The sequence below is a fragment of the Excalfactoria chinensis genome, chromosome 3, assembly GCF_039878825.1.
Source record: "Excalfactoria chinensis isolate bCotChi1 chromosome 3, bCotChi1.hap2, whole genome shotgun sequence".
Taxonomy (NCBI): domain Eukaryota; kingdom Metazoa; phylum Chordata; class Aves; order Galliformes; family Phasianidae; genus Excalfactoria; species Excalfactoria chinensis.
Genome location: NC_092827.1, coordinates 104741140 through 104758490, shown reverse-complemented (window position 1 = coordinate 104758490; position 17351 = coordinate 104741140). Strand labels below are relative to the sequence as shown.

Sequence of the window (17351 nt, the reverse complement as noted above, 5' to 3'; positions counted from 1 at the left end):
TAAACCTCTGTCTCAGTACTGCTTTGCTTCGGGACTTGTTTGTTGATGTGAAAGATTCACTATTTTCTTCATGCAAAATGGTACCTGGGATTTTAAAACTGGGTGTGTCGTGTTGGTGTTACCTTCACTGGGTCTATTCCCCATGTCTGACTGCCGTGTGGCTGGAGCAGACATGGAGGGAGGAGGCTGCTCAGCCACACATCCTACAGCCCCGCTTATAGCCTGGGCTCCTGAGCAGGGCTTTGCTACCTCTCGCAAGGGCCTTTTGTTGCCTTTGTTAAGTCACCGTAAAGTCAGATGAATCATTTACATTGAGTTTTGATTGATTTCATGTCTTTTTTTGGCTTGAAAGGGAGTGAGGAACCAACTGCAGATCCTCGTTAGAATTCATTTCTGCTTAATTCCTGCAACTACTTTGAAAGCAGTTCAGACTCGGAATGCTAGATCTCAAACACAAGCCTTGTTGATCAGATGCTTCATCACAAGCTATGTATCCAGCTGGGTGAGCATAATTATGCATCTTCCCTGTGGCTGATGATGCCCGAACAGGGATGAACTAGGAAGCTTCTGTCTAAATAAACAGCAGTACTCAAATATTACTTTTAGGTAACTGATGGAAAAGGGCTTGGCATCACTATATGACAGACTTCACAAATCGAACAGAAAAGGGGCACGAGACCCTACTCTTAGAAAGACATGAATTTCCTGGGTACAAGTCATCACCTTCCTCCAGCTCCTCAACTTCTCCCCTTGGACTGATGCCCAACACATTGCTGCCACAAAAAGCCATCTCAGCCTGGAGTAGTTGAAGAAAATAAAAGGTTCAAAGTCTTTCAAGATTCAGCTGTTAGGCATTCAAGATTAGGCATCAAGCATAAGCCACTGATGACTTGGAAACTTCCAGAAGTTGCACAGAAGTTATCTTCAATTACTTGGCAGCTAATTGTCGTGACAATATATGTTGGCTGAGTGGACAGTCACAGTTTGATGAGCCAGCACTCACACTACATATCTTGCTTTAAGACCCACAGCCACACGAATGCATCATTGGTAGATATTCACAGTCGTATCTAAGGTTATACTTCCACATCCATGGTCTTTATCCTCACTACAAAGGAATTTTTCTACTTCTGATTTCCCATGTGGACCAAATCCTGAAGTAGTGCTTTGTAAAGTTAGGGAGCTTGTACAAACGTAGAAGATGAGCACTAAGTCTGCAATTATTAAAAATGCTTTCTTATTACTCAAAGCAAGTCACCATTCAGACCATAGTAGGTTCCTGCAAGGAAGAGATTATGTGAATTCTCATCTTTTAGGGGTATGTGTAAGAGTTACTCTTCACATGAGACGTTTCAGGGAATGCCCTGACCCTTATCAGCCTCATAAATGTTAACCTGAGATTTGACAAACTTTGTTGAGTATATGAACAGTATCCACAGTACACCACTGAAATATTGGAGACTTCCTTATTTCAAGCCTTCCTACCAAAACCTGCATTCTTATTGCATAGTCATCCCCTGTTTTAGCCCAAAATTCCCCATACTGCTGCTACAAAACACACGGCTATACCCTTCCTTCCCACTCATGCGAAGTCTTCCGTAACAAGTAGCAACAGTAAATAAACTTTCATGATGAAGCTTATTCAAAGTGAAAGATGAGTTTTTGTGCTGCCAATATTCACCTCCACCTCCAATTTTATTTCTTTGTACTTCTTTCAGAGAAACAAGCTCAATAAATGCATCAAGGAGCACTAGCAGAAATGTCCTTTAAATGTCCCAGTATAGTACTGGTATGGTCTTCTAGAGTTGTAGATTTTGGGCATCATTTCTGTTGCAGGCAAAGGTCTTCTCTATGCATAGCTCAAAATCAAAAAATAACCACCAAGTCTGGAAGAGCCCATCCATCCCACTGTCATCTCAGAGATGCAACCTGCAGCATGACAATGCATTTCCTTTCCTCCACCTCTGACTGTTTCAAAGGTAGATCCATCTCCTTTGTGAAGTCACATGCGTACGAACCAAACCAAAATCAAACAAGCCGGTTACGCCAGACAAGCAAAATTCGCTCAGCCTATTTTTAAATCTAAGCAGAGCCTGACATAACCTGACATGTTTCCCATCCGCTGTACATGTGCAATCAAGACCACTCCATGGTTTACTACTGTATATGCAATTAACTGCCCATTTGCAATTCTTATATGACACAACCTACTGCACTGTTTAATTTGCCTAGTAGCAAATCATGTTTGCGGACAGACTCAGCTAGATAGAAATTTAGGATTATAAACAGAAAAATTACTCCTTTACCTCATGTTTCCTACCGCGTAAATATCTCAAATATAAGCAGCACCAAAGATTGCTAGTAACTGTCCTGAGACCAGTAATGGTTGCAAGGCTTGGTGCTCACTTAAAGCCTTTTTAATCAGCCCAAGTGAGAAGATTTTCCACTAGAAGCTGAGAACTGATACTAATTCCAGTATCATTTAATATAACTGAATTCAATTTACAAACCTTCCCCACTCAACACAGCCCTGTGGAAGGTCCCCAGTCATTCATCAACAGGAGCTGAGACAAGAGATCTCAAGTGGAATAAGAAGACTGAGACACAGATTTGTAATGACATCCAGAGCTTTTCTTGTTGCCATTTTTGTAGCTTAGGAGAAAGGTGGAAAAAAAGTGGGAAGGTCTAAGGCAGCTGTTACCGCTGTCCTGCAGGAGTTTCTGCTAAGTCTGCTGTCATTCAGGGGAGACAGGTTGGACAGTTTGACACTTTGGCCTCAACACACGATGTTTGGGAGACAAGAAAAACAATAGAAGAGGACAGACAGGTAAGAGAAAAAAACGCTGAGGGAAAAAAATGAGTTTTATACAGCAGCGACTGCATCTATCAAGTTCCCTTAAATATTTGTTTACCAGTACTGCCATTTTGAAAGCTCCCAATATTTCTCCTGAGTGATAAAAGACAAATAGGAAGAAGAAGAATGCCTTTCATTGGTTTTTTTGTTTGTTTGTTTGTTTTTTAAATGATAGTCTTCTCATTAGTCGTAGCAGGGAAGTCCATAAATCAAGGACAGTATACCTTAACCCACCGTATTTAAATAGCAGTATTTTTCAAACTTAACAGTGAACATCAGATTATTACTCAAATGCAAGGAGGAACTGCCAAAATTAATGGAAGCCACAAATTCTTAATACCAACATGTGACATATGAAGCAGCAACATACAAACCCAAATAGCCAGTAAGGTAACAATTCCAGTTGAGGAAATCACTGACTTGGAGCGACAGACCCACATTTTTGGTGGATGTTTCATCATTTGTGGTCTTATCAAGGTGGAAGAATGAGCTCATGGCCTCCATTTTGCACACCTCTTCACAATGTGAATATTATCTTCCAATCACTTGCTATAGAGATTAATATCTGTTGACCAACAGTATTTGTCTGCAGATACAGAATGGACTTTCAAATATTTATGACATATCACATGTCAAAATGCCCAGTACAAAGAAATCTAGAATTTGTACTTTTGTAGGTTAGCAGACTATTAGATTCCACTTTGGGAAGCCCTGCTGTGCTGACAAAGAGAGAGAAAAAAAAAAGTAACGCGTTTCAAACAAAAAAGAATTTGGTAGATTCCCACCTGAAAGCTTTTAGTCTTTCATGTATATTTTAAGAGCATTTTGCTTTGCTTTTCTGTCATTATCCCCAATATTTTATTCAGACATAGGCTGTTCATTTTGGAATAGTGAAATAGATTCCTTCTGACTGCACAATGCCCATTAGCTTACTATTGGAGAGCCAAGCATGTGATAAATAACACATGACTTAATCCCTGTTCAGTATAAAATAAAAGCAGGGAAGAGAAACAAATTTCTGTAAATACATCCAACCACTATAAACCCCCTAATCAATAACTTTTGTCATAGGCTGAGCAGGACAAATGATAGCTAGTGAATTATTTAATACGTTTTGGCAGCTCCTACTCCAGAAATGATCACGAGTAGTTTAGATTTTCTCCAGCACGTTTGTTCTACAGAATTTCTCCTAAATAATGTCTTTAAATAATTACTGGTCATTAGAGCATTTGTGAGCAGTTCGTTCAGACTATGATTACATTTGAGCTCTTTCAGACAGTTTTAGTTGGGTGCATCAATCAAATAATATTATTTCCTCTACTTGATATAACAATATGGACTTAGCATCCACTTTTCTAATATGTTATCCTATGAGATGATTTCTAATCTGTATGATTTACGTACTCTGATTCAAGAGACCATTTAAGGGCGTGTTAATCTTTATACCAGTTCATTACTTGCAGGTTTGAAAGTAGGTATAGTATTTGATTGAATGACACAGTGAACTAGGATTTTTAGGCTATTAGGAAGTTATACCCTTAATTTTAAAAGTTACTGCTACCACCCATCCATTTCCTTCACTCTAATGTAAAATCAAGTCTCTTGCTGTAATTGGTGTTGGCCCCTGTTTAAGGTAATGAATGCATTAAGCAAAGCTGCTCCCATACAGATGTATACTGACTCTGCTGGCTGATTGCAGCACCTGCAGTAACCACTCCATTGTGATCATGGAACTGGTGTTTTAACTCTCTGCAGATAGCCAGGGGAGAGGCCGCTCGCACAGGTAGCCCCATGGAGATGTTTAACAACTCCCTCTTTTATTTCACCACTACTTTAGTAGACTCATTTATCAGGGACAAAAGCTTGTCAAGTGGATGAGAAGTGCCTCCAGATCCCTTAACTCAGTTTAGCAAGGCAACATTCTTTGTGTCTGGATGTAGGGTACCAAACCGTGTCTAATCATCTCCAATCCAAATCTCTATCTCAGCTCAGCAGCTGGGAAGTCAGCTGAGCATTGCTCAGTGCCATGTTACTTTTCCATCCTGTTGCCTTACATAGGACTATCTCAAGCCCTCCCAGAGTGACTACAATAATCTAGTAAAAAATCTGGCAGCATGAGAGCTTAAAGGACTGCAAGAGAACACAGAACTCAACTTTAACCAATGCAACTAACAAAATATGCAAACAATATTCCTGTTTTTACTAGAATAGAAATGTAATTTGATAAAGATTAAGCAGTGTTAGGTTACAGGTCAAGGAGGATACTTCAGGAAAGGAAAGAATGAAGTCTTTGTTATGCATGGAATCTGAAATTATCTCCAGATAAATATTCAGAAGCTGTGGCACTGAATGCCTGAAGAGGAGAATGGACCTTGTGATGACTGCTTTTGAGGAGGGGACATGTTGTCAGTGTGCATTTCACAGAAACACGCTACACTACAGACTAGAGAATTCAGAGCAACGTTACATTTCATTTCTAAAAGCAGATAGCTTTTGGTCAGCTTTTGCCATACTTATAATCCTCCTTCCCCTAGATTAACCATTACTAAATGAAGAATATTTGGAGAGCACAGAAAAAAATAGTCAGAAAGGAGAAGAACACTAAGATATAATTGGACTTCAGAAACTCATGCTTTTTAATGCAATAACTTTGTGAGTCAACACTAAGCACAGAAAACTGTGAACAGAGCTAAATGGTAGGAGGATGTTTAGTTTCCTCCTTTATAGGTATGCGCTCTGCTAAGGTCATCAAGGATGAAAAGGTTTTCAAAGTGTTTCGCATGTATGGTAGGCAGACAGAAATGAGACAACTAGTAGACACCCACATCAAATGGAGGTCTTTTGTCATCCAAATCATTCTACACTTCAAGTACTGACTTCCTCATCAACACCCTTAGCAATGCAATGACCCTTGAGACTGAACTAAGAGAGAATTTACAGATATGCAGACACAAATAAATACTTTGTCATGACTTTGTGAGTTTCTTGAAGCCAAAGTCAATATCAATTGATGCGCCATGTAAGTCAGCTTGCAATACCTCATCAGATCCGTAAGAATAACTCATATTTCTTCACCTGTGATCATGGATGTTTTACAGAATGCATTGCTCACATTGAAGACATTTCTGTCTTAGCAAATTTAAAGATACTTTCCTCATTTCTACAGACCCTGCCCAGTGATGATAATGATGTTGAACAAGGGGAAAATAACATATACAAAAAAGAATTTAAAATAGGAGCAAAGATGATAGTTTAGATGGTGGTCTCTCTTGAAAAGTTTAATGATATTTAAACTTTAAAGCCTGAATGACAACACAAATTTAAAGACTGTCGCCCATTATCAACAGCTGAGAAAATCATGCTTAGGCACAGGCACATAAACAGGATATCATATTTAGATGATGTTGCACAATTGTCTCATTACTCCTTTTAGCTTACATTTTAGTGCATTAGAACATCGAGCATTCTTTATCCGTTGTATGTTTGTTATTGCCTCCAACGACGTGTGAAACGAGAGCCACTGAAACTCACTCCAGTAAATTTGTGTTGTTGGAAGATCAAAACATGGACGGCCTGATTTCATAATTGCAGCTCAATCTTGTTTCATGCCTTAGAGTTATTCATCACTTGAACTTTACTTCAAGATTATGTTCTGTAATTTGTGGCTTTTCTTCAGTAACTGTGACTGAAGTGCCTTTGGACCCATTTTCATATCAAATATTTGTGATTTTTTTTTTTTTTTTACCCGGATTTTTGCAGTTTTTGAAGAACTCTTGCAAGAGATGAAAATTACACTCACACGTTTTCTTTACCTCAGAAATTTACTGTTCGATGGGAATGAAAATTAAATGGTTGAATTATTCATTTCAAAGCAGCTCTTTCTCCTAAGTTTTGTCAAGTAAATTTCAGTGCAGGAGAGGAAGAACAATCACAACATATTTACTAAACTGAAGAAACTGAAAGAAGTTGGTATCACAGGGAGATGTTTTGTTTGTTTGTTTTATTCCCATTTCAGAGCAGAAACAATTTTTCGGCAATCTTTGCTGTTCACACACCAGATGGATTTATGTTTGCAGTCGTTTATTTTCCCCACACACATTTTCACTGGAAGTATTTTAAACATGGCAGCAGGATGTGTATGCTTTTTATTAACTTCCAAGATACTCAGCTCTACTCTATGCCAGCCTGGCATTCAACCAAAATATGGTTATACAGACGATTCAACGTGCCTTCCTACTAAGGAAGAGGAGGAGCACGCAGATTATTATCCTTATTCAGTAATTATCACATTTAGAAAAACTCTGTTTGCCAACTAAGTACTTAAAAGATAATTAAGTTCAATTAGTAAATTAAAAACAAATAAATAAATAAAAGGGGGTATTGGCATCACGTTCATTCCCTGAAGCATGTCCTTCAGGTTTAGTGGCCACTTGATTTTCTGTACTTCTGAGGATACCAGAAATTTGCAGGTTATCCATCAGTTTAGCTGAACTCAGCACTGCAGAGAATGCAGTTCAGCATTTACCATGGATACAGAAACATACTATCAAAAGGTATAACATGCACATACCTTTATTTGAGAACTTGGGGCTTGCTGGGTTTTTGCTGCCATCCAATTCAGTTGAGTGGAGAGAGCCAACACAGAGTTCTCAAATATTCACTTTGTTTTCGTGTTTTGCTTTCTGAATATATCCAGGGCCAGCAGCAGAAATGCTTTGAGAACTGGTAACCTATGGGATTTTCATCTTTCCATGAAGAAAATGTTTGAAAATAGCTCACATTTTCTTGAAGTATTAGAATCACAGAATGGTTGGGGTTAGAAGGGACCTCAAGGATCACCAAGTTCCAAACCCCCTGCTGCAGGCAGGGTTGCCAACCACTGGATCAAGCACTAGACCAGGCTGCCCAGGGCCCCATCCAACCTGACCTTGAACACCTCCAGGGATGGGGCATCCACAGCCTCTCTGAGCAGCCTGTGCCAGCACCTCATCACTCTCTCAGTGAAATAGTTCCCCTGACATCTAATCTAAATCTCCCCACCTTTAGTTAAAAATCATTCTCCCTTGTCTTTGTCCTGCAGGTATTCTCCGAATTTACAGTGTATAAAGCTTTGAGAAACCATCAAACGAATCCCTTCATGTATATTGTAGCTTAAATGAAACCTATCAAATTTCCTTTTAAATTAAAAGAGAGATATGAATGCAATCTATTTAACAAAACGCATGGCACTCATGTTGGAAAGGCATTTCAAAGAGGTATCCAAATAGTTTTTTTTTAAATAGTAATACCTTGCAGCCTTTATTTTGTTCGTCACAGTAAAGGCTTAGTGGCTATTTGAAACACTTTTCACTTTAAAGTCAGTGCTCAGAAAAAAAAAAAAAATCTAATGAAAGTCAGTGGATTACTGAGCTAATCTGAAGGTGGGATGCCATGCACAAAATTCAGTTCAGCACGGCTCTTTTTGCACTCCAGTAAAATAATCTGGAGTGAGATACAATACCTTCCCTGTTTCCAAAGTGGACTTTTGTCTGTCATCACTGTAAGAAGTTCATTTTATTATATAGCCTGATTTTAAGATTTATTTTTTTTCTTTCAGTTTGCTTTAAAGAGAATGTTTCCTTTCTTTCTTTGCCATCTCTTCTTCTTCCCTTCCTTCTCTTTCTCTCCTTGAACTAAGATTTCCAAGTCTGCAGACTCCTTTTGTCCTGACAGGGAAGCTCCCATCAGCAGCTGTAGGAGCTGTCAATCTAACAGATTAAAACTGATATCAGAGATGCCGAGAAGCTTTTTCCCAACAGCCTCAGCAACAAGTGGATAAAAGCAGGTTCAGCAAGAAAGATGAATATGACCTAGTGCAATGGGAGTTAACATCAAAGGGTAGCAGAACTGAGATGCCGATGTGCCTGCCTGCTGCCAAAGGTGCTGTTGTGGCCAAGTGGGCCTGGCTGCAGCGTGGCAGCTCCTGGGGAGCACCGTGGAGAAGAGCTGGGCTAAGAGATGCCTATGGCTGCTTCAGCTGCTGGTAGCTGAGGCTGGACACAGTGCTTGTGTTCTCTTGTCTTGCCCTGCTCCAGAATGGCAAAGCTAGGAGACCGGACGCTCAACATCAGAAAATGCAAAAGTACTACATATTTCTTTCTGCAAAGCTCCAGTTCCACTTAGATAAGCTATTTTCTCCACACAGTTAAAATAATAATAATAATTCTAATTTATCCAGAGTGTTTTTCAACAGCACTTTGGACAACTCCTAGATCCAAGCTGAGAACATCAGACTTTTCTTCTTTCCCCAGAATACAGACGCTTTCAGAGATCGCATCCCTCTGTGGTTTCTGTTATTTCACCTTGTTCTGAGACTTCAGTAGATGTTATCATTTGACCCCAGCAGCGGTTCTAAAAGATGATCTGTTTTGAAGAATTATTCCTTGAGCCACGGGGGCTTTACAACTTTACAATTCAATCTGTTTCTACATCCTATTTGCGGGATGTACTTCAGGACAGATTTTTCCATGTGAAGTAACTACTAGTGCAATACACTGGAAGACCTAATGTTGAAAACCACTGAAGCGATGCTCTTCCTTCTTCATACAGGTTAAGTACCGACCATTGAGATTTTCTGGTGGAAATCTACAACTTTGTCAACTTCCCATGAGAAGTTTTCACTTCCTCTGAAAATTACTTTCTAATCACCACTTCCAAATGTTTTTTTTTGTTACTATAACTGTGGCTTTGTGCAGTTATGGACCGAATGCCCACTATTTCACACCAAAGAGCAAGATGGGCACAGCCTCACTCAGCTTTCAGCAGAAGGCAAAGCTACAATCAATCATGTCACACAAAAACCCACATTTCAGGATTTCTCTCTGGTTTTGCAGAAATGTTGCGTACCATTATTGATTTTCTCCAGCATTTTTCTCAGCTGACTCCAGCAAAAGACCTCTCCTCTCACATTTTCATTTGATACACGCAATTTTAACAAAATCCACAACCCCAAAAGCTCGACCTGAGCAAAATCTCACAGAAAGGAGATCAGATAGAATAATCTACTGGTAACTGATACTCTGACAAGCCTCAGGGAAGAGGCGGCATCTCTCATCCCCTTACTGGAGAAGGGCTCTGTTCCTCAGGTACTCACATAGGGTCACCACATCACTTTAATGTGGAGCTGGGCAGTGGGGTGGCTCTGAAGCAGGAGACTCGGATCTTGCTGCCTCAGCATTTCTCTTCTTCTCTGCCACAGGCAAGGGGGAAATTGAGTTTAATGAGAACACTTAATGTCAGAATTGTCACAAGTGCTAACGTCTAATCATCCAATTACATTATTAAGAATTTACTGTATTTTGGAAGCGCCGTTCAACATTCTCAGAAGATACATCACCTTCATTAAGAGGCAAAGAAAGGCAGAAACAAAGCTTACAAATGAAACCTAATTAGCCAGTGATATGTTAATATCTTATCAAATACTCACATTGTGTCATCTGCCTGCTTGCTCTGAGGCAGCCAGGAGGTGCAGCATTTCAGTGCGTGTGAATCATGTTTTGCTTTAGCCTATCCTTGCCCTGAGTTACACAGGAGTTTACTGGTGCAGCAGCCCATCGGTGGTTGCATGTGTATAGTACAGTGAAGTAGGAGAGATGGATTTTAAAAACAAAAACAACGTAATCTGGTGTATAACTCTACACAATCTGTATACAACTATAATAGGGAATAAAATTGGCCTCGGGAAGGGCAGAGGGAGACAAAGAAAGCAGAGCTCATTTTATATGCCAGGACATCCTCAGCTGGGACTCAGTCCAATGAAACAATTGAGATGGGATGGCTTTGGGTGTGTTTTGAGGTTACTTTAGCATGATCACCTTAAAAGAAAGTGCACGGGGCTCCTCCTTCACTGGGATTTTTTCACTGATATTTTGCCTTTGGTTTGGAGAACTTTGACAAGGAGCAATCTCAAATAGCTATCACATTTCCATCATTACAGAAGCAGAATTAGCCTTGCAAATTTTAATGCTGAAACATTACTGAGGATATTTATGCACTGAGCAGAATAAATGCTACGGTGACCTGAATACTTCTCCGTTTCTTGGATGCCCAGGGAAAAGGGATCACATTTCCTCCCATTTTAACATTCTCTGGTTTCCAGGCACACTGTATCAAACGGATATTGCACAGGATTACATCACAGGACAAAAACGTACCTCAAATCTCATTTTAATTTTGTGGTCACTCTTTCACTTTTTTCATGTGCTCACCATCTTACAGAACTCATTTCCCCAGTCTGGTGCTGTAGATTGCCTGCCCATAATGAGGCTCAGCCTTCAAAATGTCAAACATAATGAAAAAGAAAAAAGCCATAACGAAATCAGCCGTAGGGACTTGGAAGGGCCTTCTGGTTAAACTTCAGCAAGTCTGCCAGTTCTGCAGCTACAAAGACAAATAGGCTCTCAGCCTACATCAGAAGGGCAATTCAACACTACCACAGGATGTGAATAACCCGAGCTGACAGCACGTACGCAGCAGAGAGGGTCATATCTCCAGGTTCCTGTCAGTCACACAAAATGAGCAGCAGCCAGCTTGTCAGACTCGGTAACAAAGAGAGTAAAAGCCCCAAATCACTGGGGCAGAAAAATGCAAAAAATTATGCAGCAGAAGGGCAGGCGTTACTGATTTGGACATTGCAGCCAATCAATGGGAAAAACAAACAAAAAAAGTGAACAAAAAATATGGATTGTGGATATTCTGCACTCATTTACATAGAAATATAGAATCATTTAATGGCTTGGGTTAGAAGGGACCTTAAAGATCATTTAGTTCCAATCCCCTTCTACAGGGCAGGGACAGGTCCTCTAGACCAGGTTGCTCAAATCCCATCTGGTTTGGTCTTGAATGCCTCCAGGGAGGGGACATAACGTCCTTGGGAAACCTGTTCCTGTATCTCACCACCGCTCCAGTAAATAATTTCATCTTATTATCTAGACTAAATCTACCCTCCTTCCGTTTGAAACCATTTCCCGTCGTCCTGTCATTACATGCCCTTACAAAAAGTCCCATGCCAGCTTTCTTGTAGACTCCCTCAGGTACTGGAAGGCTGCTATAACGTCCCTCCAGAGCCTCCTCTTCTCCAGGCTGGAGCTTCAGCTGTTTCAGCCCATCCTCACAGGGCAGGTGCCCCAGCCCTCTGATCATCTTTGTGGCCCCTCTCTGGACCTGCTCCAATAGTTTGATGTCCTTCTTGTCTTGGGGGCTCCAGAACTGGATGCAGTTCCAGATGGGGTCTCATGAAAGCAGAGCAGAGGAGCAGAATCACCCCAGTTGATCTGCTTGATCACATTTCTCCTGATGCAGCCCAGGATACAGTTGGCCCTCTGGGCTGCAAGTGCACATTGCTGGCACAGGCTGCACAGGGAGCTGGGGTTATCACCAATTAGTGTTCAAGAACAGTGGAGATGTGGCACTGAGGGATAAGGTCAGTGGGTGGGCATGCTAGGAGTGGATGGTTGGACTTGGTGATCTTAGAGGTCTTTTACAGCCTTAATGATTACGTGATTCTAAGTAGCCTGACAAGGAGATAATCACAGTGGAGCAAAAAGACAGTCTTGGCATTTTAAATGAAGCTCTAAAAAAAAAAAACGTCCATATTATGAACTGAAATGCCATCCGTATCTGACATTTCATCAGGCTCTGCAAAAAGCGTGTAGCAAGGATTGCATGTTGCAAACAATGTGGTGCCCCCAGCACAGGGCAGATAGGCAGCGGTAGGATCTGCTGGCAGCCGGAAAGCCCACTGAGGCTGTAATTGGCAAAAGCATTGTGCCAAAGGGCAGTGCTTGCAGGATATGATGGGTTCGCAGAGGCAGAGCTGGGAGGCCCAGTGCAAACTTTCAGTAGCTCCTGCTTGCTTTCCGCCTGCATCCTGTCACATGCAGTCAGTGCAAATAAAGTTCTAGGACATGCTGATATTTTGAGAGGGGCTGGGAGGGTGGGAAACACTAAGAACTATCCAGTTATACTTATCAACACTAAATACCCACAAATATCTTGTCACCTTCAATGCAGAATGTCCTTGTGTGAGTGCCATGCTATTTAATATGTGATGGTTAATTTGTTAGGACATAACTGGGTACCAAGTGGAAGAAAAAGCCTTTGGGACAAGGGGAGTGGTGTGGTTGCAAGACACTTCAGGTGTCAGCATGGCAGGGGTGACTGTGACTTGGGGTGAAAACACAGTGAACACAGCTGAACAGGGGCTGAGGGAAGACAGCCCTATGATTAATTGGGTATGATGTACACTTGACTGATTCCAGTGCATATCTAGTGGAGTTCTCACTGAGGATTTATCTTAATTTTATATTAATCATCAGTGCATTCAGATCGGCCAGAAAACTATTCTCAATATTACTTATCATGAAGATATTTCTTTTTCCATAGGAATAATAACTTTCCCCCTAATCCATCACTTACAATTAGCCTACTGTCTCCACCTTTTGTGCCCACCTTTAGCAGTGAGCCTTGAAGAAAACCTGTCCTACAGCCCCTAACACCAGCTAGAAGCGCTCAGCTGCACTGGCTGCCCAACTCTGTGCTGACCCAAATGCCCATCTGTTGCTTATCAGTTAGTTTGTGCATTAGGCAAATGAAAACAGTGCCTCAAGCTTCGTTTCAAGTACTGTGGGCAGATTTCACTAAAAACCAATTTAGCAGAGAGCTGAGAAAAGAATCCATTCCTACAGAAACTCCCTTAGAAGCCTGTGTTTTAGCAGTGCATAAATATCCTCGATAACCTAGACCAGCAACTACGAGATGCTGAACTGTGCTAACATTTCCTCCTCCATAAAGAGAAGAAAAGGAAAAAATAGGCAACAGATGTGTTGATAGACATCAGTTGGACTAGCACATGCGGCAAGTGCTAAAATTGCTCGAAGGAAAGAAAGGGATCTTACTGTTTGTCTAATCCATGGAAACTGAAAAAAGAAAAAGAAAAAAGCTAAAATCACAGAAAGAGGAAAAAAAGTGTGTCAACTACATTGATGCTAAAATTGTCAGTATTTTACCTGGAGCTACAACACAGCTGAGAGGAGATGTGATGGGGAGAAAGAGGCTCACTATTTTTTGCTGGGGTGCTCCGTAGCCTCAGTGTAATATCTCCACACCCCAGATTTGGTTCAATGACACCCGTGCAACCCAGCAAGAAGGGATCTGCCTCCAGGCTGGGCATAAGGAGTGCTGCCCAGGTGGAGCTGTGGCACAGGGAGCACCAAGTACGGCTGTCCTGCCATGTATGGGGTGAGCACATGGTGGGCCGCAGGGACAGCACACTCCAGCTCCAAGCCCTGGGGTACTCTGACATGCTCAGTGAGACTCTGAGCTGAGCAGGATACCTGTTGATGATCAATTCTGCAATTTAAATGGAAAGAAAGTGACAACCTAATGCTATTGAGAATGCAAGGGGAGATTTATTTCAGGATTCAGCAGAGCAGAGATTTCATGGCGTTTTCTCATGACTGGGAATAAACATGCTCAAACCTCCAACATTTCTAGGTATGCTGATCATGTTCTGGGTATGCTGCTATTTTAAACCTCGCTTCCCTATCTGCTTGCGGCTGACAATTGAGACAGTAAAACAACACCCATTGCCAGCTGACAAGCTAGTCCTGCAAACTACAGCTCCTCGCAGTATATTCTCAGCAGTTGTATTTAAGAAAAAACTGGAAATAATAATTAAAACACATAAAGGATAGTTTTACTGCCATTTCACTGATCGTTCCTGGAAGCAGCAAACAGTGTTTGCTTCTCCATTAGGGAGTAAAAGTAGAGATGAGAATGGTTTTCCAGCTGTAGCACAAGCGTTCCAGCCAGTCTGTAATAACAAGAGGGATTCTGTTTAATATGCAAGGTATCCCCCCCAGTAATGAAGCCCACAGGGACAGCTCATAGCTTCTAACGTATATAAGCTTCAGCAACCATACAGAACAAGATAAGAGGTTATTTAACTCTTTATGAGATACATTGGGGTTTATTAATAATGTCGAAGGGGATCAAGTGTAGGTAGTGTCACTCTCTACCAGCAGATAAATGTCTTCACTTCATGGAGCTCAGAAACCTGGCTGAAATTAACATGCCCATTGAACGCTTGCAGTCACATCACACATGGTTCATCAAAGCCTGAACAAAGCACCAGTGCAAGGTTTTACCCGGATCACACTCAATGGCTTCAATTTCATCTAGCCATTTACAAGCGCTTTTGGGAACAGATCAGTAACACTTCTGCTGGTTCTCCCCATTAAAGACAACCACAGCACTTGTTGGTGATAATTACTGCGCTATGGCAGCAGTTACACCTGCAACTGCATTCATCTTACAACACGAACATTTCACTTCAAACGTGATCTGCGCTTTGGGAGAATTAAGCAGATATGAATGACTGAGTGAGAAAAAAATGAATGGAATAAAAGCTGAGGTGAAAGATGGCTTTGAAGAGGCTTTGCAAGACCCGAAGTTTTCAGACTGATGTTATTGCTTTTTCCTTTTTTAACTTCTGAGGCAGCCTGGTAGCAGCTCATGCTTAATAAAGGCATCCCGAAGGGCTTCAATGCTCTGAACATGGGGAAATTCATCTTGCTGTACATCCCAAGAGCAGAATGAATTTCTTTCACGTCATATTATCACATTGAAGAAAGAAAACAGAAATTAATTTACTCCATAGGTAATTGCATTGGGAACTACCGTCTAAACACACAACACACAGCTCCATCCTGGGAATAGGTTTGCTGACCAATTCCTGGGCTGCCCTTTGGGTGCTGGGCAAAGGAGTTCTGAGTGTCAGGCATCTTCAGCTCTGGAAGGTAAAACTTACTGTAAATTGCTGTGGAGTTTGTTGCCACTACCATATCACCAACAAAACAACAAGACTGAACAGATAAAGTTGTTCTGATGTGTTTTGATAGCACTCAGGAGTGAAAGTGTTGAACATTTGGGGATCATCTCTAGCAGCTGGGGGATGTCACAATGACAAATGCAACATTTGATTACATAATAATTGTGGATGAGGATGAAGATATTGTAGTATTGACTCTTTAGCTTTCTTAAAATATCTGCATTGCCTTTCTGAACAGTTCCTTTTTTTCTGTCCTCTGACACGTACCTTAGTTGTTACTAAGTTCTATTGCCCCACTATTGCATTGCTCAGGCACTGATTTCTCAGACATTCAGTTCTAACTTGTTGGTTTTTTTTGTCTCTACCCATTGCGCATGAACAGCAACCAAATAGATTATTGTGTGATGGAATTTTCTCCACACAATCACAGAACTGTAGGGACTGGAACCTCTGGAGATCACTGAGTCCAACCCTCTGCTAAAAGCATGTTTCCTACAGTATTTTGAGCAGGTAAGTGTCCAGATGTGTCTCCTTCTCTGCAGAGAAGGAGATTCTACCACCTCTCTGGTTCCTGTGCCAGTGAAGATCTTATGTCTGTATGGACCTTTCTGTGTTCCACTTTCTGCCCATTGTCCCTTGTTCTATAGCTATACACCACTGAAAAGAGTCTGCCCCCATTGACTTGACTTTTGCACTTGAGATATTTATAAATATTGATGAGATCCCCTCTCAGCCTTCTCCAGGCTGAGCAGCCCCAGGTCTCTCAACCTTTCCTCATACAGGAGACGGTCCAGGCCCTAACTGTCTTTGTTGCCCTCCACAGGATTCCATCTACATGATCCCTGCCTTCTTTCAACTGAGAAGCCCAGAACTGGACACAGTGCTGCAGATGTGACCTCACCAGGGCAGAGTAGAGAGCTAGGAGAACCTCACTCAACCTGCTGACCATGCCCTTTGTGATGCATCCTAATATACCACTGGCTCATGGCCAATCAGGACCCCCAGGTCCTTTTACCTGGAGCTCCTCTCCAACAGTTCAGCCCCTACCCTGTAGTGATGCATGCAGTTATTCCTCCCCAGGCGCAGGACTCTACACTTGCTTATGTTGAACCTCATTAGATTCTTCTCTGTCAAACTTTCCAGCCCATCCAGGTCTCACTGAATAGCATTACAGTCTCCTGGCATGTCAGTCCCTCCTCCCAGCTCTGGTTCATCAGCAAAGTTGCTGAGGGTGCGCTCTATTCCATCATGCACAGCAATGAAGTAGATATTGAACTAGACCAGACCCAGCACTGACCACTGAGGAACACCACTAATTACAGCTTCTTTCTGGTCTTAAATGCGCTGCAAAAGCTGTGCACGACCTTTTTTCAACATCTGAGTGACCTTTCTCAGAAGAAATAGGAATTGCACACCCTTTCTACTCTGGTGTACAGCTTTTCCTCCTTCCCCTCCCCCCCCCCCCCCCCCCCCCACCCGTTTTGCTTTTGTTTGTTCTGGAAAAACCAGCAACATGTCTGACAGCAGCACAAGTATTTAGATCCTTGTTGGAAGAAGATTTTATGCATGGCAATTTATGTAAATTGCCCAGTGTAGCATCATCCTGCCTTGGTGCTTCACTGTTTGTTT

At 41.6% G+C, this 17351-nt stretch overlaps 1 long non-coding RNA gene across 1 annotated transcript in view; it reads left to right on the top strand.

The window, feature by feature from the left end:
- The window catches only part of LOC140250455 (uncharacterized), a 34419-nt gene extending 17636 nt beyond the window's left edge, over positions 1-16783 (top strand). The window contains exons 2-3 of the long non-coding RNA XR_011903176.1: positions 16105-16232; positions 16546-16783. This is a non-coding gene — a long non-coding RNA (uncharacterized lncRNA). The remainder of the gene's footprint in view (positions 1-16104; positions 16233-16545) is intronic.
- Positions 16784-17351: the final 568 nt, after the last annotated feature.